Source organism: Haliotis cracherodii, unplaced genomic scaffold (assembly GCF_022045235.1).
Source record: "Haliotis cracherodii isolate W230 unplaced genomic scaffold, xgHalCrac1.p SCAF_16, whole genome shotgun sequence".
Lineage (NCBI taxonomy): Eukaryota > Metazoa > Mollusca > Gastropoda > Lepetellida > Haliotidae > Haliotis > Haliotis cracherodii.
Window position 1 is genome coordinate 27,618,202 of NW_027266271.1, and position 21,799 is coordinate 27,640,000.

Genomic DNA, 21,799 nt, shown 5'->3' on the forward strand with positions numbered 1-21,799 from the left:
TGGTTGAGAAGACTCAGGGTCTTCATGACTCCTGATTGAGAAGACTTGGGGTCTTCATGACTCCTGGTTGAGAAGACTCGGGGTCTTCATGACTCCTGATTGAGAAGACTCGGGGTCTTCATGACTCCTGGATGGAAGGCTAAGAGTCATCATGACTTCTGGTTGGAAGGCTTGGAGTCATCATGACTTCTGGTTGGAAGGCTTGGAGTCATCATGACTCCTGGTTGGAAGGCTTGGAGTCATCATGACTCCTGGTTGGAAGGCTTGGAGTCATCATGACTCCTGGTTGGAAGACTCGGGGTCTTCATGACTCCTGGTTGGAAGGCTTGGAGTCATCATGACTTCATGTTGGGAAAGGTCAGGAAAGTAATAATGGAAATAATATGCAGTTCGTAACATTTGAAACCTTTCATGAGTACTTCTGTTCCAGTTCATGACGTCTCAGGGGGGCACGGGTGGCCCAGTCGTCTAAGGCGCTGCGATTCGCTGTGCAGAATTGCTTCCCTTGGGCACGCCAAAAACCTATGATTGTGGGTTCGAATCCCGGTTCGACCCAATTATGTTTCTAGGTTTGTCAGCACCATACCCGTGCTCGTGGGTTTCGCCAAAGTGGTAATCGTCTGAGACCTGCATCACTTCGGGCTTTCCCCCCACATTAAGCTGACACGCCATGATATTACTGGAATACTGTTAAAAGCGGCGTTAAACCCAACTCACTCACTCATGACGTCTCAGTGGGAAATCACTGAACAAAACCCTACAGTTTGTCATTTTATAAATGTTATAACGTTTGATTTTAATTTGAACACAAGGCTATTAAGACCTTGCAATTCTTTTGCCGCTTGCATCTCTGCATGGAAAGTCCTTAAAACAAGCAATACAACTGTTCTGGCTCGACAACCATGTCTATTTAAATCAATTGAGGAAAGAAGAATTGAATCTGTACCGCAGAAGACCAGGGGAGATCACTCATTGTTTGTGGGTGCAAACAGGCTTTGTTTAGAGCCAAGTTCCCCTTGTACTACTACTACTACTACTACTACTACTACTAATTCTAATACTACTACTACTACTAAGTATTTCACATCAATAATGGGAAGCTGGTATTGCCCAGTGGTTAAAGTTTTGACTCACGATGACAAAGAGCAGGCTTTGATTCCTTTGGTAAAATGTGAGAGGCCCATTCTTGGTGAGCCCCTTTGTGAGTTTAAGCAATATTTCATCAGTATCACAGGGATAGGGGAACATTAGAATTTGGCTTCACATATTGTTGCCAGTGGGGATTCAAAACCAGCCTTCGACATGTCGAGCGAACACTTTATCCACTGTGCCACTCCACCACCGTCATTAGGGAGAAGACGTAATACTTAGAAATATGCCTCAATATTCAATTGTCATTACCTTGAAAGTTTGTGTTTGCCACTTTGATGACATACTCAAACACCTGTTAGATGCTGGCATGAAGGATCTTAGGTGGTGTGAAACAGAGACTCCTACCATGAAGAGCAGGTTCTTTCTGGCCATGACTAAGGGATGCAACTCTGTAATACCATGACTAATGGATGCAACTCTGTAATACCATGACTAAGGGATGCAACTCTGTAATACCATGACTAATGGATGCAACTCTGTAATACCATGACTAATGGATGCAACTCTGTAATACCATGACTAATGGATGCAACTCTGAAATACCATGACTAATGGATGCAACTCTGTAATACCATGACTAATGGATGCAACTCTGTAATACCATGACTAAGGGATGCAACTCTGTAATACCATGACTAATGGATGCAACTCTGTAATACCATGACTAAGGGATGCAACTCTGTAATACCATGACTAATGGATGCAACTCTGAAATACCATGACCAATGGATGCAACTCTGTAATACCATGACTAATGGATGCAACTCTGTAATACCATGACTAATGGATGCAACTCTGTAATACCATGACTAATGGATGCAACTCTGAAATACCATGACTAATGGATGCAACTCTGTAATACCATGACCAATGGATGCAACTCTGTAATACCATGACTAATGGATGCAACTCTGTAATACCATGATTAATGGATGCAACTCTGAAATACCATGACCAGTGGATGCAACTCTGTAATACCATGACTAATGGATGCAACTCTGTAATACCATGACTAATGGATGCAACTCTGAAATACCATGATTAATGGATGCAACTCTGTAATACCATGACCAATGGATGCAACTCTGAAATACCATGATTAATGGATGCAACTCTGAAATACCATGACCAATGGATGCAACTCTGTAATACCATGACTAATGGATGCAACTCTGTAATACCATGACTAATGGATGCAACTCTGTAATACCATGACCAATGGATGCAACTCTGTAATACCATGACTAATGGATGCAACTCTGTAATACCATGACCAATTGATGCAACTCTGTAATACCATGACTAATGGATGCAACTCTGTAATACCATGACTAATGGATGCAACTCTGTAATACCATGACTAATGGATGCAACTCTGAAATACCATGACTAATGGATGCAACTCTGTAATACCATGACCAATGGATGCAACTCTGAAATACCATGACTAATGGATGCAACTCTGTAATACCATGACTAATGGATGCAACTCTGTAATACCATGACCAATGGATGCAACTCTGAAATACCATGACTAAGGGATGCAACTCTGTAATACCATGACCTGATTGAGAAGACTAGGGGTCATCATGACTCCTGATTGAGTCATTGATCCTGGTTGAAGCGCAACTGGGGTGAACTGGACAAAACTAATGACATTACAGAAAAAGTAAATTCCCTCAATAATAAGATGGGTTCTTTCAGTGTGTGTACTTGTACTTAAGCTATTGATCTATTTAATAGTATCAGTAGCTCAAGTAGATTAGCAAACATTAGATTGGAATTCCAGTTGGAAGTTTTCAGAATGAGAAAATTTATATTTTTTTCTTCATAATAAGGTTATTGTTTTCTGTTTATGAAACAAACATTAGATTGCTTCAAAGTCATTTGTTTTTCATTTGGATTTTTTAAGAATTAAAAACTTTACATTTTCTTCATTGTTAAGTTTGTTAATATGTTGCTTCAAATATCAGCCCCAATTTTCAATTAAAAATATCCTTCATCATGAAAGTGTGGCTGATGTTTGATATATGCATTATTAAGATGTCATGATAACATTTTCAGTTTGTGGCATAGACAGAAAACTCATTATGCTTTGTTGTCATAAGGCAAATAGCAGCATTTGCTGAAAACAGTCACCTGATGGAAACAAGCTTTTGAATGACTGCAGTGCTCAGGATGGTAGTTTTTTGTGCAGTTGGTGTAAGTGGAAAACCACATCGGAGAAATAAACATGCTCAAAAGGTGTTTTGTCATGGTTGCCTAGGTTACTGTTTTGATGTATATGGAATGCGAATATTGCATCCTGGGTGAAAAATGGTGTCTTTGGCAAGTCGAAGCATTATTAGATTGGATTCATGTGTGGGTTTCAGCATGATGGGGTACCGGAAAAGTATGCAAGGAAAGCAGAAAGTCTATTAGTGAAGCTAATACGCTCATGGCGCTGGCGACATTACCAAGTAACAATTTCTGCAACAGGTTGTAAAATAAAAACATGGCGGTGAGAAATATCATCCAATTTGTGATCTCCCTAACATGATTAGGAAATATTTGTATAACAGATGCAAGAATGAATTACTTTGAAGAAAACACCTTACAGGATCAAATTGTTGGTATTATTTTCTGGTAAAGAGACACGCATGTTATTCCACAAGATAATGTTCATGTATTAAATACATCCTGCCAGTACGGCATGTGCAGCCCTTGCCATTAATCTATGGTAGCTTACAATATTTTCATTCAACTGAAGCTGCTTGCAGTAAATGTTTAAATCTTAATGACACAGCTTATTAACACATCATTAGTTAATTGATTCAGCAAAGTGTGTTAAGGAATGTTTGCAAAATAGTGTGACAATGTAACTCACTCTAACACACGATACCAGCAGGCTTTAATAAGCATGAGGATTCACACTTGAAGCATCGTTGCATGACCGTGTTTCGTGTCGATCAAAACAGGGATTATCTTCCGTTGTGTGGCATATGCCTCAAGCGCTGATCCGCTATATTAGCGTCAGTTAAAAGGTCTGCCATGCTACTCGACTGCATTGTCACTATTGAAACTACGGGGGCAATCACATCATTTGTTGCTGTGCTCGTTAAAGTAATCGTTGATGTCCAAACCTTCGAAAGCTTATGGCACTGAGCACGCTCAGCACAGCTTCTTGGATGAGCATTGGACAACTAGGGAGCTGTATAGATCTAATGGGAGTCAATGAGCTTCAAGCTGCCTCCGCAGTGACAGGCTCTCTCCTCCGTACAGTGGAGCTCTAGTCTGTGGTGATGTGATTCCAGATGCTCCTCGTTCAGTATTGAGACTACTAGAGAGAGGAGGGTAGTTGTAGACATACATATGTGTATCTGTCACACTGGAGTTACATGGCTGCTTCCATGGAGTCAAGTACTAACACTTCCCAGTGACTACAATTGGATGGTGTAGAGCAGTGCTGTGTAGTAAAAAGCTTCAAGAAGTATACATTTCAGGTTTATTAATGTTTGATCGTATGGTCAAGATAAATAAGTTTCATTAGTATTTTCATAGGTGACCAAAACAAACAAATGTTTAATTGTGACACAGTTTTTTCATATTGGCAGCACTGTTAACATGGGATTGTGACAAATACACACAGCTGAAAATGTTTTGCAATCTTTGTGAATAGTAAATGCTGCTAAACAAACATGGAAGTTACAGCTCTTGATGTGTGACGAGATTTGACAGGATATAATTATCTTGCACAACTTGGTGTGCTTGTGATCAGTGGCAATTTGATCTGATTGTATCGGTGAATGATACCACAGTGTACTCTGAGAGGGGCGACCTGGAGGGGATTGTTCGACAGCTTCAATGACGCTGACATTTCAGTAAGTATACTGTGTTTATCATGTGTTCCCCTCTTTATTGTAACAGCATGTCAGTGTATGTAACTGTCCCTTGGTCACTTGGAGCTATTACTGTCATATACAATTGGTAGTTACAATATATATATTTATATACTGGGTATTTGTTCTATAGATACCTGGTTCTTGTTCTATTGATACTTGGTATTTGTTATATAGATACTGGGTATTTGTTATGTTGAATCTGGGTATCTGTTTTATAGATACTGGGTATTTGTTATATAGGTGCTGGGTATGTGTTACATTGATACTGGGTATTTGTTATATAGATACTGGGTATTTGTTACATTGATACTGGGTATTTGTTATATAGATACTGGGTATTTGTTATATTGATACTGGGTATTTGTCATATAGATACCTGGTCCTTGTTTTATAGATACTGGGTATTTGTTATATAGATACCTGGTACTTGTTTTATAGATACTGGGTATTTGTTTTATAGATACTGGGTATTTGATATATAGATACGTGGTATTTGTTATATAGATTCTGGCTATTTGTTATGAGGATACTTGGTATTTGTGATATGGCCTATACTTGGTATTTGTGATATGGCCTATACTTGGTATTTGTGATATATTTGCTTGGTAATTTGTAATATCTACTTCATATTTTGTGATATATACTTAATATATATATATATTAAGAATTGTCATGGTTCAATACTTTATTTGTGTTGTGTTTTTGACACTGTATATCTATTGTTTATTCCTTGTGTGACTGTTGATACGGGAGTGCTCAGTCAGACATGTGTGTTCTTGTCAGGGTCTCGTAGCGTGGGGAAATATTCTACAACAATTAGACCATGAAATGGACTGCAGGACCCACTTAAATGTAAAACTGATCAAAATGTAGTCTTTTAAAACAAATGCTTCAAATGATGGCTTGATTATTTCTAAATTTCCCCCTGTGTGTAATTACTGCCCTGTTTGAATTTGTCAGCAGTAAAGAAGGTAACTGTATATGGCCTTAGAGTTTGTTTGGACTATTGCTGTCAGTGATTTGTTTTCATTGTCTGCTTTGTACCCATATGGAACTCAGGGACAACATCCTATGTAATACATGACACACTGATTTGGGAGAATGTCTTTGTAACACTCTGTTCAGGGAGAACGTCCTATGTAACACACTGTTCAGGGAGAACGTCCTATGTAACATACTGTTCAGGGAGAACGTCCTATGTAACATACTGTTCAGGGAGAACGTCCTATGTAACTCACTGTTGAGGGAAAACGTCCTATGTAACACACTGTTGAGGGAGAACGTCCTATGTAACACACTGTGTAGGGAGAACGTCCTATGTAACACACTGTTTAGGGAGAACGTCCTATATAACACACTGTTGAGGGAGAATGTCCTATGTAACACACTGTTGAGGGAGAACGTCCTATGTAACTCACTGTTGAGGGAGAACGTCCTATGTAACTCGACTGTTGAAGGAGAACATCCTATATAACACACTGTGGAGGGAGATCGTCCTATGTAACACACTGTTGAGGTAGAACGTCCTATGTAACACACTGTTGAGGGAGAATGCCCTATGTAACACACTGTTGAGGGAGAAATATCCTTTATGTTCAATTAAGGTAAGATATTGAAATGTTTGAGGCCTGGTGTTATGACTGACTCATGCATGACAGTGTGATATTGTTGTGATCCTACCTTCATTCTTGAAAAGACCACTTTGAATATGTCATCATCACGATGAAATATCATCAACATATATTTCCATGGACACCAGTGTATGCATAATGTCAATTGTGTTAGGTGAGCTGTTATCACCTGTAATCTAAATAATAACATCCATTTGGAGCATATCAGGTATTCTCAGTCAATTCCAATATTAAAAATGGAAAACATTTGATGGTATTGTATTGTAGAGCTGTGAGAGATTTGTTTTATTGATGATTGAAAAACCAAAGTAAAGGAAAAAGAAACACTACTAACAAATACCAACATGTTTGCTAATATCCTTGAGTGTATGAATACATCCATGGATGTGAAGGGGATATAAATGTGAAGAGTCAGACCAGTGAGTGAGTGAGGGAGTATGGGTTGACACAGCTTCTACCAATATTCCAACAACACCAGCACACAGAGCTTCACATGTTAGACAGGGATTTATCTAGACAGTTCAGAGGCTGATATCTGGCACCAAGTCTGTGGCAAATGTCAGTAAAATTGCCAAAGGGGAATTAGAAGTTCACCAATTCCTGTTAATATGTTATAACTAATGTGATGTCTTGGAGGAGGAGACTTGCATTTAACTGATAACAGGATCAATAAAAAGAAAGAGGCTTTAATAATTCTGTTCTATTTAACATTAATGTATTGAATGCCATTTTAAAATAATAGGCAACAAAATGTTTCCAATTTGCCTTTAGTTTGAAATATTAGTCATAAATCTCTAGTGACTTCATCCTGTTGTTTTTTCAGAGCCTTCATTTTGCTGATAAACATCAAAGGAAGTCAAGATCCTTGAAATCCCAGGCATTCCGTAGGCTTGGCCGGGTTTCTGGGATCCTGTGTGCCTCTGATCTATATCAACAGTTTGAAGACCCTCTCATGACAGAAGTGTGACATTACAAAGATTCATGTCATGAAATTCCATGCCATGAATCAAACCTGCAACCTCACACATCATGTTTAGTATTGCAACCCACTCAGCCACCGAGGCAGGTGATGAGAAGGGTGTTCAGTCTTACATATGACTGACTTCAGTTGTGTGCATGCTGCACATGGTCTTTCTCTCCCCAGCTGTCATCAGATTTGTTTCATACCACAGCTACTCTTGTGCATTACTATAAGGTATCCCAATGTTTTGTATTCTTTTTGGAATTCTTGCATTAAGATAAGAAAAGAAAAGATTTAGAAGTTGAAAATAAAAGTTGATCAGTTTTGGTTGAAAATGTAAAACCTCAAGGTTGGAAAATGCTTTGGGTTTTTTCCCTCACTCAAGGTTTCACATTTGTAACCCAAACCACAGAGTCATTTTTGAACCTGTCTAGAAATCCCTGTTGTACCCATGTTGGGTTCAAAGTACAAGAGACGACTGGGTGGCCCAGTCGTTTAAGCTGCCGCAATTCGCTGTGCAGAGTTGCGTCCCTTGGGAACGCCAGAAACCTATGATTGTGGGTTCGAATCCCGGTTGGCCTCGATCATGTTTCTAGGTTTGTCAGCACCATACCCATGCTCGTGGGTTTCACTGAAGTGGTTAACGTCCGAGACCTGCATCACTTCGGGCTTTCCTCCCACATTAAGCTGACACGCCGTGATATAACTGGAATAGTGTTAAAAGTGGCATTAAACCCAACTCACTCACTCACTCAAAGTACAAGACGACCATGGCAGTGTCAAGTGACATTATATACGCCTCTATGCAGTTTCTGGGATTCGCTGTGCAGAGTTGCGTCCCTTGGGAACGCCAGAAACCTATGATTGTAAGTTTGAATCCCGGTTCGCCCCGATTATATATTGTTTGTCAGCACCATACCCATGCTCGTGGGTTTCACCGAAGTGAAACTTCCGAGACCCGCATCACTTCGGGCTTTCCTTCCCCATAAAGCTGACACGCCATGATATAACTGGAATACCGTTAAAAGTGGTGTTAAACCCAACTCACTCACTATCTATGCAGTTTTTAACAGTACCTGTGGCACAGATGGCACAGCGACCAAACTCTTTCTGTACGTAGCTGCATGACTGGATGTACATTAGGGCCTGAAAAAAGCCTTGTTAATACGTTACACTTGAAAGCATCTCCTATAGTTCACTGGTTAGTCATATCCTGATGCTGAAATTATGGTAATGGGCGTTAACATGGTTTATTTAGTGTACATAACATGTCAATGTACTTAAGGCTAAATTATATCATTGCCTTCCACTGAAACCTCATCAACGTAGACTAATATACTACTCAAAAGAAGTTGAAGAACACCCGATTCTTCATATTACCCTAGTTGTCCACGAGAACCCTCCACAGATTACGGCAGAGATACCAGGTCACCAGCATCATGCAGTCACGCTAAAGCCTGGTTTCTCTGATTCTTTGTAAGTCTTGGAATTGATTAACAATAGTAATAATAATAAAGTGTTCTTTAACTTCTTTTGGGTAGTATATCATGGAACTTCATTGTCCGAGCACAGTAGCCTTATTGGTCTTATTCTGGCACTCTGTCTCAAACTGCACATTACTAAATATGTCTTAAATATAGAATACTAAACGAGTTCCCGTGTAATACCAATTTTATGAAACGAGTCAGATACCACAACTATTCACGAGTTTCATAAATTTGGTTTTACACGGGAGCGAGTTTAGTATTTTATTTATTACTGACCATTTATAACGTTTTTAGAATTATACTGTTGAGTGTGAATAGGCTGACACCTACGCGATCCACGGCATAATCCAATTGAGCTTAACACAGTAATACTTCAAACACGTCAAAAGTTGAAACGTATGAATTTAATACCAGACAACAGTCCACCTTTAGAATTCAGGCGTCCGTTCCACAAAATTATCATAGCGTTAAGATTATCGCAACTCACATACTTTAACTTAGACCAACGAGTGTCGTTGCGCTACTGTACGATCGCCTTGTGGAACGGGGCCTTGCACCTCAAAGTTTACAATAACGTCACAATACCCGATGACGTATTTTGTGGAATTTTGTTGCAAGATCCTTCGGCGAAACAATGCCATGTGACGTCAGCCTAGCAACAAGGTTGCTGGGGTCATCGAGTGTGCATAAGCTCCTCTCAGTGATCTATCATCTCCACACGCAATGTCGCTGAATAAGCCAAGGGATGTTGAGAGTTTTCAAAATTTGTTCGTGAAATGTGTTCCGAGAGTACATAAGCACGCGTTTTGGTATTACACAATGTGTAGTACAGCTGTATGTTTATTAAACGGGTGATCTCTTCACGAGCAAGTAATAATATGTCTTCCATGGTGACTGTTTATCAGTCTAAATAATATCAAACAGAAACACACAAAATATCAATTATGTTTACATGAAAGTGTGACTTGCATTGGTTGTATTATAGAGCTGAGCGAAAAGTTCATGACAAAATCGTATGTCTTGATGATCAATATTTCTTGTAAACATTTGTGTTTGGCTTCCAGTGAAATTGATAGGCACATCAGCTGTGCATGCACAACTGATCTGATGATGAAACACTAAACTGCTGGTTGTGTGCAGCATCTCAGGCAGGGCAACATTATACTTGCAGCCAACAAAACATTTGTTCAATTAGTTCAACCAGAACTTTTGGTATGTTGTAGTTAAAATATAAGGTTTGGAGCAATGTACTCAAAATATGAAGTTTCTTGTGTATTTGCTGCATTTGTGGGGAAAAGTCACTGCTCACAGTTGGTTGGTTGGTTGGTTTGTTGTTTTACGCCGCACTCAGCAATATTCCAGCTATATGACGGCGGTCTGTAAATAATCGAGTCTGGATCAGAGAATCCAGTGACTGACATCATGAGCATCGATCCACGCAATTGGGATCAATGACATGCATCAACCAAGTCAGCGAGCCTGACCACCCGATCCCGTTAGTCGCCTTTTACGACAAGCATAGTCGCCTTTTCACTGCTCACAGAGCACATGGAACTTTATTAACACCCAAGGAAGGATTCTGTTTGTGTCCATTTATTCAACTTGAACTCAATAGATTTTAAATGACTACTGAATATTTAGTGTATGTTACAGTTGTTTTCAAACAGACTCAAAACAAAATACATTTATTTATTATCATGTCATGTAGCACTGTGAAATATTCTTTCAAATACATGTAAAATTGAGAGTTATCTTGAGAGTGATGGCAAACCATAGCTTCACTAACAGAACTAGTGACTTCGATTAGACTGGCAAACAACCCACATACTATGTTTTACCGGTGCGACACATGTTCTGGTGAGCACTAAAATGTGTGGTAAAAATTCATGTTGTATGTGACAGCTGCACCAGGTCTATTGTTGTTGGAGTATTTGTAGTGGAATATTTTTTTATTAATCTTTTTTTGTAATTTAAGTGTTAATTTTTGTCAGTGGAACACCACTGATATATTATGATAAATGTCTTCTATGGAGTCACTTTTCACTTGGCAGTGTTATGTCCCTTAGACATGCCAGGTGTACCAGAACCCAACTCATTCACTCACTCACTCAACAATGAGTGAGTCAGTTAGTAATATTCCAGCAATGTCGTGGCAGGGAGGACGCGGCCCAGAAATGGGCTTAACACATTGTACCCATGTGGAGAATTGAACCCTGGTCTTCAACATGAGGTGGCCCATTTGTCTTAGACACCACAATTCAGTGTGCTTCCTTGGGCACACCAGAAGCCTATGATCAGTTCAATCCCGGTCCGCTCTGGTCGTGTTTCTTACCCACGAAGATCCGGCGTAGAATAGGTCTTCAGCAATCCATTCTTGTCGTAAAAGGGGATTATGCTTGTCGTAAGAGGCGACTAACAGGATCGGGTGGTCAGACTCGCTGACTTGTTTGATGCATGTAATCGTATCCCCATTGTGTGGATTGATGCTCATAATGTCAATCACTGGATTGTCTGGTACAGACTCGATTATTTACAGACCGCCATCATACAGCTGGAATAGTGCAGCGTTAAACAACAAAGAAAGAAAGAAAGAAACAAACAAACGATTGTGTTTCTAGGTTTGTCAGCACAACACCCGTGCCTGTGGGTCTTAGACCTTCATCACTTATGCTTAACTCCCACATCAAGTTGATACGCTGTGATATAACTGTAATACTGTTCAAACCAAACTCTATGAACCAAACTCACTTTCTCACTTTTCGACGAAACAATCAAACCCTCTATCCACTGGCCAACCCACCAACCTTCAACAGTATGACAACCAGATGCCACATGTTGGAAAGTTGCTTTTATTAATGGTTGACAGGGATAAAGTGCATTTGTTCTATATCAGGCCGGATACAATGACGTAATTCATAATGATATATTAACCTTTTTAACAAACATTAATGCTTTAATCTGTAAGATGTGATGCTATTGATGTCAACTGAAAGCTGTTCTTACCTATTATGGGTGCTTCATTCAACATGTGAAGGCTGATTAATATCATCATCCCCCATGCAAACTTTTCAGTTAATCAAAATAAAAACCATTGTTCTTTGAAGAAAAAGATCTTGTGAATAACTTGCAAACATTTTCCAACAGTATGTGGTAGACAAGAACTGAGATGTGTATCACAGGGGAGCTTTATTTTTATCTAATATTTTCTGGGTTGACATTTTAAATTCCTTTTCACTGTCTTGACATATTGGCTCAGCATATCCATAAGCCTGGCCTTGTTCAGATTTCACCCTCGGCGTATGATGTGAGCTAATGTGTTTATTGAGTACTGATTAAACCATAAAAGCTTCATACTTTGTTGAAACAATATTTGTCCTTAAAATATTTATTTATTTGATTAATGAGTTGATGATGATTATCATCTGTTAATTGGCATTATCTAACCAATACAAATCAGGTTTTGTCAATGTTTGTCAACATGTCTGCTGATGACTGGGACAGACATTTGGGTGAAGTGTGTTCCTTGACCAGCCAGGGGCTAGCCCAGAAATGTCTGGCTTCCTGTGCCAATGTTTTTGCTGTGATATATTAAGATTAATTATTTGGTCATTAAGTATGGAGTTAACTATCCTGGAATACATCAGGTTACATTAGAAAAGAAGCCCTCCAGATTATGGTCATACAGTTGCCAACATCAGTTTCACCGTCATGTCGGTCATACAGTTGCAAACATCAGTTTTACCGTCATATCGGTCATTAAGTTGTCAACATCAGTTTCACCGTCATGTCGGTCATACAGTTGCCAACATCAGTTTCACCGTCATGTCGGTCATTAAGTTGTCAACATCAGTTTCACCGTCATGTCGGTCATACAGTTGCCAACATCAGTTTCACCGTCATGTCGGTCATACAGTTGCCAACATCAGTTTCACTGTCATGTCGGTCATACAGTTGCCAACATCAGTTTCACCGTCATGTCGGTCATACAGATGCCAACATCAGTTTCACTGTCATGTTGGTCATACAGTTGCCAACATCAGTTTCACTGTCATGTCGGTCATACAGTTGCAAACATCAGTTTCACTGTCATGTTGGTCATACAGTTGCCAACATCAGTTTCACTGTCATGTCGGTCATACAGTTGCAAACATCAGTTTCACTGTCATGTCGGTCATACAGTTGAAACATCAGTTTCACAGTCATGTCGGTCATACAGTTGAAACATCAGTTTTACCGTCATGTCGGTCATACAGTTAATTACATGCCTCTTGTCCAACTGAAAGGCTGAATATGATTGGAACTTCTCAAATCATATAGCTTTAAATTTCAGAAAGGATGTGTTGCAGACTAATACCTGTATGTTGGATGTTGCACTGTACTGAATGCAGCATCCATAAATATGGTGGGATCCCGTGACTGGTTCCTAACCACGAACCTTCTGATTCAAAGTTGGAGGCCTTGGCCACAGGAATGAACATGGAGTTTAACCCTGTCCGCAAACTGACAGGTAGCGATGTCATCTTTGGGATGACTCCAAGACTCGCTATATATATATATTCACAAACAAAAGAAACATGAACATGGTTAAACTGTGTGAACGTCCAAGTTTACTCAGTTACACAAAGAAAAATAGTTCTTTGAATATATACAACATAATCTGAAAATATAATGTTATTCTCTTAACAAATTGACAAACAATATTTGGGATCAATCAAATCTTAAAAATAGGTAACAGGAAAGTGAACACAAATATAAACATGACCTCAATGCACCGAAGCGAGGTCAACCTTCAGGCGCGCATTAATATATGACGTCACATAAGTTTGTAAAGAGGTCCATTTCAAGTCGAACGGGAGCATGAGGATAAATTTATACTTACTGCTGTTAAATATGAAACTTATGGAACAGTTATGGAAAACACCCCGACGCATGAACCCTCCCACGGAACTAGCAAATTGGGAATATCACTGATTTATGAATGTGTTGCTTGTGTTTGGATAATTGCAAACCAATGGACTGCTGGAGATTGAGCGCAGTGCTCTGAAACTTGTGTGTTTTTTGTTAATTTTCAACGTCAGGGTGTGCTATATTTGGAGTTTGGGATTTGTCATCTGGAGTTTCTTGTCGCCTGAGATAGACCTGCTGTATGACCTGATGCCAGCTTCATTTCTGTGCCCCGTCATTAATCATGTGTCGTCGCTTCTTAGCCTAGAATACACGCAGAAGGTCGGCCAACTCAGAAACCAGAATAGTAATTCTGTCTTCATATATTTTCTCGTTTCAAATGACCAGTCGGTAAAACAGGTTGGCAAGGGTTTTTTTGGTTTTTAATTTAAGTTTCTTTCCTTACCTTTATATGTTTTACGGTTTCTCAAAATCTTGGATTTTTTCCCCGATAGAATAGTGAACCGGGTTGTGTTGGCGGACACATTTTACAAGTAAGGTACAACATAGTTTTCATTTGCATATTGTCTTTGTGCTCAATTCCTGTCATTTCAGAAAACAAGGCATCAAAGTCAATATCGCTCAATAAATCAATTTCGTTCACCTCAGTAATTTTACAGAATTCATTTTCTTCACTAGCGTTATTAGTATTGATAGATAGCCATTCCATATCCAAATCACCGTAAGGACAATCCATTTTGTTTCATCTAGCAGCTAGATGACATTAAGCACCAGAACCAACCATTTATTTATTTTTTAGTCAGAAGAAATAATACAAGACCAGGCAAAAATACTAAATTAATTATATTGCTGATAAATACAGGGATTAAAAAGAAACTAGAAAAATGAATTGATTGTAAACACCAATCGAGAATTCAGGGAAACCCCAGACAGGAGTTCCAGCAAAAGTTCACACGATCAATTTCACAAAAAATTGTTCACATCGTGTGAACTTTTCTGTCTGTTCACAGGTGTGTGAACTCCAAATATCAGATCACGTGACTACCCATTCAGCCAATCAGCATGAAAGAAACAGTGTAAACTTGCAGGTATGAAATTACTGCACAAATGAACATACACTTATATTGTGTGAACCAATGCTCCTGAATATATTACATGTGACATCATCAATCCATGACTCGAGATGCACCATTTGTCTCATGCAGGATTAGCATGTAAAAGTTTTGAAATAATGTGCAGTATATCGTGATAAGAATGAAGACACTTGACTTATTGTAAGTTTTGTCATTAAGTGGCACACATTAGAAAAACATCTCTTCTTAACATAGGTATTTCTATATATGTTTCTATGGTTTGTGTTTCTTTTGGCGGTGAGTATACATGCTCCCTCAACAACAGAAGGCACATCCCAATCTAGTTGTTCCTCAGACTGCTTTAGTTTCAGTTTGATGGGAGCATGCTCAGTCCCAAGTCAGGCGCTCATGTCAACGATCATCAGCTCCTCATGGAATTTGCTTCTTCCGCAACAAATATTGCCAGCATACATGTACAGTGGAAGTATTTTCTTGAAAAAACTGTTCCATGGGAATAATTTCCCTGTAGGAAAATAGTACAAAGGAATAGTTTCAGTACAGGAACAGATTTTGTTTTGACTAATGCAACAACCATACATTCTCCTTGCATGAGGCGTCACATAGACAGACTGATCGTCATTGTGTCCCGAGCCTTTGGATAAATGTTTGTTGTTCTCAGTGACTGGATTGCCTGGTCCAGACTTGATTGTTAACAGGATGTCGTGATAGAGCGGGAGTTCTGCTGACTGGCCTTAAACAACATTCACTCACTTCCTTGGTGGCAACAGCAAATCAGATGACTCTACCACATTGTTTGTATGAAAAAATGTTCATAAAAAAATTAAAGAAGAGAATATGACAGAAGAGATTGTTGATAGATTTTCTTGACACGTTTAGAATATTTGTAGATTATAATGGTCCCGGGAACAACATTGGCTGCATTTCTTGTTCTTTTTCTTCATTCACAAGTTTTATTTTGATAGACGGTGTGGTGTGGGCTTCAAAAATTTAGTTGGTTACACCATGTGACCTAATTACACCAGGGTCCAGTCAGGAATTGCAATGGGGATACCAGCCTGACTCAAAGAAGTGACAAGCTCTCTGTTTACAAAGAAAACAAGCCCATGTTTTGCCACCAGAGAATAGTTTAAGAGGCAGTTTTAAATGTTTACACAACACTTTTGTTCTACCTTTTTTCCAAAGTCTGTCTTTCGATAAATGGGAGCTCCTTTTTAAGCAAAGTAGAATTATTTTAAACATTCTGACAAATGAGTGTGTGAAAGTGGATGTCATGCAGTACATTGGTAACTGTATATGTTCATGTTGTCAGAGTGCCCGTGTTCATTTCCAAACTTGGCCTGCAAGACATACTCTAAGTACATGTGTCATTACACCATTGCATTTCTCCATGGGATTTCTGGCAGAGCAGTTCCAAGTACTGTCTGTCACTTAGACCTGACTCTGGACGGGGACTTGGTCACTAGAGGTGCAGCAATACGGTGGGGTCACTAGAGGTGCAGCAATACGGTGGGGTCACTAGAGGTGCAGCAATACGGTGGGGTCACTAGAGGTGTAACGATACGGTGGGGTCACTAGAGGTGCAGCAATACGGTGGGGTCACTAGAAGTGTAATGATATGGTGGGGTCACTAGAGGTGTAACGATACGGTGGGGTCACTAGAGGTGCAGCAGTACAGTGGGGTCACTAGAGGTGCAGCAATACGGTGAGGTCACTAGAGGTGCAGCAATACGGCGGGGTCACTAGAGGTGTAACGATACGATGGGTCACTAGAGGTGTAACGATACGATGGGGCACTAGAGGTGTAACGATACAGCGGGGTCACTAGAGGTGCAGCAATACGGTGGGGTCACTAGAGGTGTAACGATACGATGGGGCACTAGAGGTGTAACGATACAGCGGGGTCACTAGAGGTGCAGCAATACGGTGGGGTCACTAGAGGTGTAACGATACGGCGGGGTCACTAGAGGTGTAACAATATGGTGGGGTCACTAGAGGTGTAACGATACCGTGGGGTCACAAGAGGTGTGATGATACGGTGGGGTCACTAGAGGTGCAGCAATACGGTGGGGTCACTAGAGGTGTAACGATACGGTGGGGTCACTAGAGGTGCAGCAATACGGTGGGGTAACTAGAGGTGTGATAATACGGTGGGGTCACTAGAGGTGTAGCAATACGGTGGGGTCACTAGAAGTGTAATGATACGGTGGGGTCACTAGAGGTGTAACGATATGGTAGGGTCACTGGAGGTGTAACGATATGGCGGGGTCACTAGAGGTGTAACGATACGGTGGGGTCACTAGAGGTGTAATGATACGGTGGGGTCACTAGAGGTGTAACGATACGGCGTGGTCACTAGAGGTGTAACGATACGTTGGGGTTACTAGAGGTGTAACGATACGGCGGGGTCACTAGAGGTTTAGCGATATGGTGGGGTCACTAGAGGTGTAACGATATGGCGGGGTCACTAGAGGTGTAACGAAAACGATGGGGTCCCTAGAGGTGTAACGATATGGTGGGGTCACTAGAGGTGTAACGATACGATGGGGTCACTAGAGGTGTAATGATACGATGGGGTCACTAGAGATGTGACAACACGGTGGGGTCACTAGAGGCTTAATGATACGGTGGGGTCACTAGAGGTGTAACGATAAGGTGGGGTCACTAGAGGCTTAACAATATAGTGGGGTCACTAGAGGTGTAACAATACGGCGGGGTCACTAGAGGTGTAACGATATGCCGGGGTCACTAGAGGTGTAACGATACGGTGGGGTCACTATATGTTACATGTCCGATACTATGGGTACAATACGAAATGTATCCCGACACGATATTTCTATTTCATAAAAATATTTTTCTTTTTGAAAATGAATCACAACCCTGAATCATTAGTTTTTGAATTTCAGTGATCATGGGTGAGTGAGTGAGTTGGGTTTAAGACTGCTCAGAACAGTATTCTTGTTTTGTCATGGTGTGTAAGCTTGATGTAGGAGGAAAAGTGATACAGGTTTTAGACGTTTACTACTTTGGTGAAACCTTCGCGCACAGGTAAACCTAGAAACATAATTGGGATTCAAACCCAGCAAATTTCAGCCCCTTAGTTGACTGGGCTACCCATGCCCCCTCAAAGATTGGACATTGTAGGGCAGAAACATAAATGTAGGCTAAATGGGACAGTGAATGTTATACTATTTATGGCTAAATGCAAATACTTGAGAATCTCCGTAAGCAGGTTGTTGAACAGGTTATGTTAATATTCATGTGTTTGTAGACCAATATAACTGGTAATGTACTGGATACAAGGGTTGTAAATCAATGTATTGTTTAGTGGGCCTCATTTTGGGATACAGTACTTCTAGCTGTATCGTTACACCGCTATTGGCTGCAAAGTGCAACCTGGCTGGGGTTTGCTCATGCAAGCAGCCACTGGTTAACATGGGCCTTACTTGATTATTTCCAGAAAAGATGTGGCTTGATTGTTGATCAAGGACAATGAACTCTTTCACATGTGACCCCCTATGCATGGCATCTCAATCATGGTTAGATTTGGTCTTCAGCAATGCATGCTTGTCCCCTTGAAGATCTGGGTTAGATTTGGTCTTCAGCAATGCATGCTTGTCCCCTTGAAGATCTGGATTAGATTTGGTCTTCAGCAATGCATGCTTGTCCCCTTGAAGATCTGGATTAGATTTGGTCTTCAGCAATGCATGCTTGTCCCCTTGAAGATCTGGGTTAGATTTGGTTTTCAGCAATGCATGCTTGTCCCCATGAAGATCTGGGTTAGATTTGGTTTTCAGCAATGCATGCTTGTCCCCATGAAGATCTGGGTTAGATTTGGTCTTCAGCAATGCATGCTTGTCCCCTTGAAGATCTGGATTAGATTTGGTCTTCAGCAATGCATGCTTGTCCTCTTGAAGATCTGGGTTAGATTTGGTTTTCAGCAATGCATGCTTGTCCCTTTGAAGATCTGGGTTAGATTTGGTTTTCAGCAATGCATGCTTGTCCCCTTGAAGGTCTGGGTTAGATTTGGCCTTCAGAAACCCATGCTTGTCGAAAGTGGCATATAACGGCATCAGGTGGTCAGGCTCGCAGACTTGGTTGAAGCATGTCATCATATCCCAATTGCGTAGATCGATGCTCATGATGTCAATCACTGGATAGTCTGGTGCAGACTTGATTATTTACAGACTGTTGTCATATGTGATGAGTGCAGCAAACAACAAACACACAGAGATGGAAATGATGAAGAATATGTGAAGAACAGGTTATGATATGTGCCCTTCTACAATCATTTTTATGATTCAGTAAAATTATTGTATCTTGCTATGCTTTTATTCACAAAATAAATGGGGGCGGTCGGGTAGCCTAGTGGTTAAAGCGTTAGCTCGTCATGCCGAAGACCCGGGTTCGATTCCCGACATGGGTACAATGTGTGAAGCATATTTCTGGTGTCCTCCACTCTGATATTGCTGGAATATTGCTAAAAGCGGCGTAAAACCTCACTCACTCACGCACAAAATAAATGGATCAATATCCTGTTTATATTGGCAAAAGGAACAGTTTCTGTGAAATACCACATTAAACAACTCATCCACTGTTCCTTAAAAGGTTTTTATTTGAGTAGGGTTCATTGTGTGTGAACTATCCAGATTGTTCCCTTTTTGCGAATTCCACAAAACGACAATCTTTCACGATCCATTAACTGTGAAATACAAGACATAGCAAGTTTTGTTTTGAACTGATTGATGAATGCATTAATCCTGATCAGGTTCTCACAATCCATCTTTATGGCTGCCAGGGTGCTCCACTGACTGAATCCCATAATTCTCCACCAGGTGCTTGTCCTCCCGCGTGTGTCGTCGCGACGGACCGTGCAACTGGGACACTGCATGCATGGTAGTGCAGCACACAAAAATCAAACTCCAAGCCTAAATAATACTAACCTAATATTCTGTATATACGACTGAGTGTAGGCTGTGCATGTAGCAGCTACACCTTGTGGAAATACGAGCAGCTAATACAATTTAGATGATGAAATTTAAGCCTCAGGCTTGATTTTGTGATCACTTGTTGCATAAGAATATTTAGTTCCTTCCTTGGTCTTATTTACTTGAAGATAAGGTGCAGATTGTTTTATGCACAAAGTTGTATTCCACATAAATCAAGTGTGACAGTTACATCTTTCGTCTGATGTGTAGATAGTGACTGTGCTGTGCTCCTTTCTGACAAGCATGTAAAGTGTGGACATGTGTTCCTTGGTGGCGTTTCAAAACTCAATACGATACAATAAAGATATCATACATTCATTGATTCAGAGTTTTGAGTAATGTTTTGGCAGCCTATAGCTTGTATATTTGTCGACTCCCAGAAATACTAATGCTCTCACTCACTCACCCGGCCGACCTGGCACCAACTCACTCACTCACTCACCCAGCCGATCTGGAACCAACTCACTCACTCACTCACCCAGCCAACCTGGCACCAACTCACTCACTCACCCACCTGGCCGACCTGAAACCTACTCACTCACTCACCCACCTGGCCGACCTGAAACCTACTCACTCACGCACTCAGTTACTGAACCAGGGTCGTGTATAATGATGTATTATGACGTGTGAAGACTTCCATTTCAGAGTCTGTATTTTTTCTATGACATTGCAGTCGGGTGTTTGAGCTAGAGTGTGAAGACAGTGACTTTTTTCAAGCATTTGTAAATTTAGTTCACAAATTCCAGTACTTATGATAATATATATGAGTGCCTATTAATGATGTTGTTCATAAGGCCTTTGGCACTTGTGTGTCTGGGAAGCACGTTACTGACCCCTCCATGTGGTATTGCTGTATCTGAGTCTCATGTGTCTGTGTCGTAATGATGACAAGATTCTCATGTAAAGAGACGGGTTGGGAATGCGTACCAAGATGCTGACTAAAGAACCCTTGGAAGTAGAAAGAAGAATACTTTTTGCCTTCTACTATAGGACTGACATTTATCATTCCCTTGAAATATCTCCCAGCAAATGGCTTCCTGACTGTAGATGGAGGGGATTAATTGTGTTTGTCCTGGCACAGTTCTAGAGGCTAATGATTCAAGAGTGGGATTTTCTGTCCAAAAACATGTAGACATAAAGCATGTAGACGTAAAACATGTGATGTGGTTCTGATTACACAACCTTCCGTAAGTTAAGATACCCACACATTATTTCTGCTCTGAGTGTGTGTGTGTGTGTGTTGTGTGTGTGTGTTGTGTGTGTGTGTTGTGAGTGTTGTGTTGTGAGTGTTGTGTGTTGTGTGTGTTGTGAGTGTTGTGTGTGTGTGTTGTGAGTGTGAGTGTTGTGTGTGTTGTGTGAGTGAGTGTGTATGTGTGTGTGTGTGTTGTGTGTTGTGTGAGTGTGTGTGTGTTGTGAGTGTTGTGTGAGTGTGTGTGTGTTGTGAGTGTTTTGTGTGTGTGTTGTGTGTGTGTTGTGAGTTGTGAGTATTGTGTGTTGTGAGTGTTGTGTGTTGCATGTGTGTGTTGTGAGTGTTGTGTGTGTTGTGTGTGTGTGTTGTGTGTGTGTGTGTGTTGTGAGTGTTGTGTGTGTGTGTTGTGAGTGTTGTGAGTGTTGTGTGTGTTGTGAGTGTTGTGTGTTGTGAGTGTTGTGAGTGTTGTGTGTTGTGTGTGTTGTGTGTTGTGTGTGTTGTGAGTGTTGTGAGT

The 21,799-nt window shown here is 40.5% G+C and overlaps 1 protein-coding gene across 4 annotated transcripts in view; it reads left to right on the forward strand.

Moving 5' to 3' along the window:
* Positions 1-4,443: 4,443 nt before the first annotated feature.
* The window catches only part of LOC139464043 (thrombospondin type-1 domain-containing protein 7A-like), a 402,501-nt gene continuing 385,145 nt past the window's right edge, over positions 4,444-21,799 (forward strand). For all 4 annotated transcript variants that reach the window (XM_071245564.1, XM_071245563.1, XM_071245558.1 and 1 more), the window contains exon 1: positions 4,444-5,012. The gene's annotated coding sequence lies outside the window, so the exon portion shown is untranslated. The remainder of the gene's footprint in view (positions 5,013-21,799) is intronic.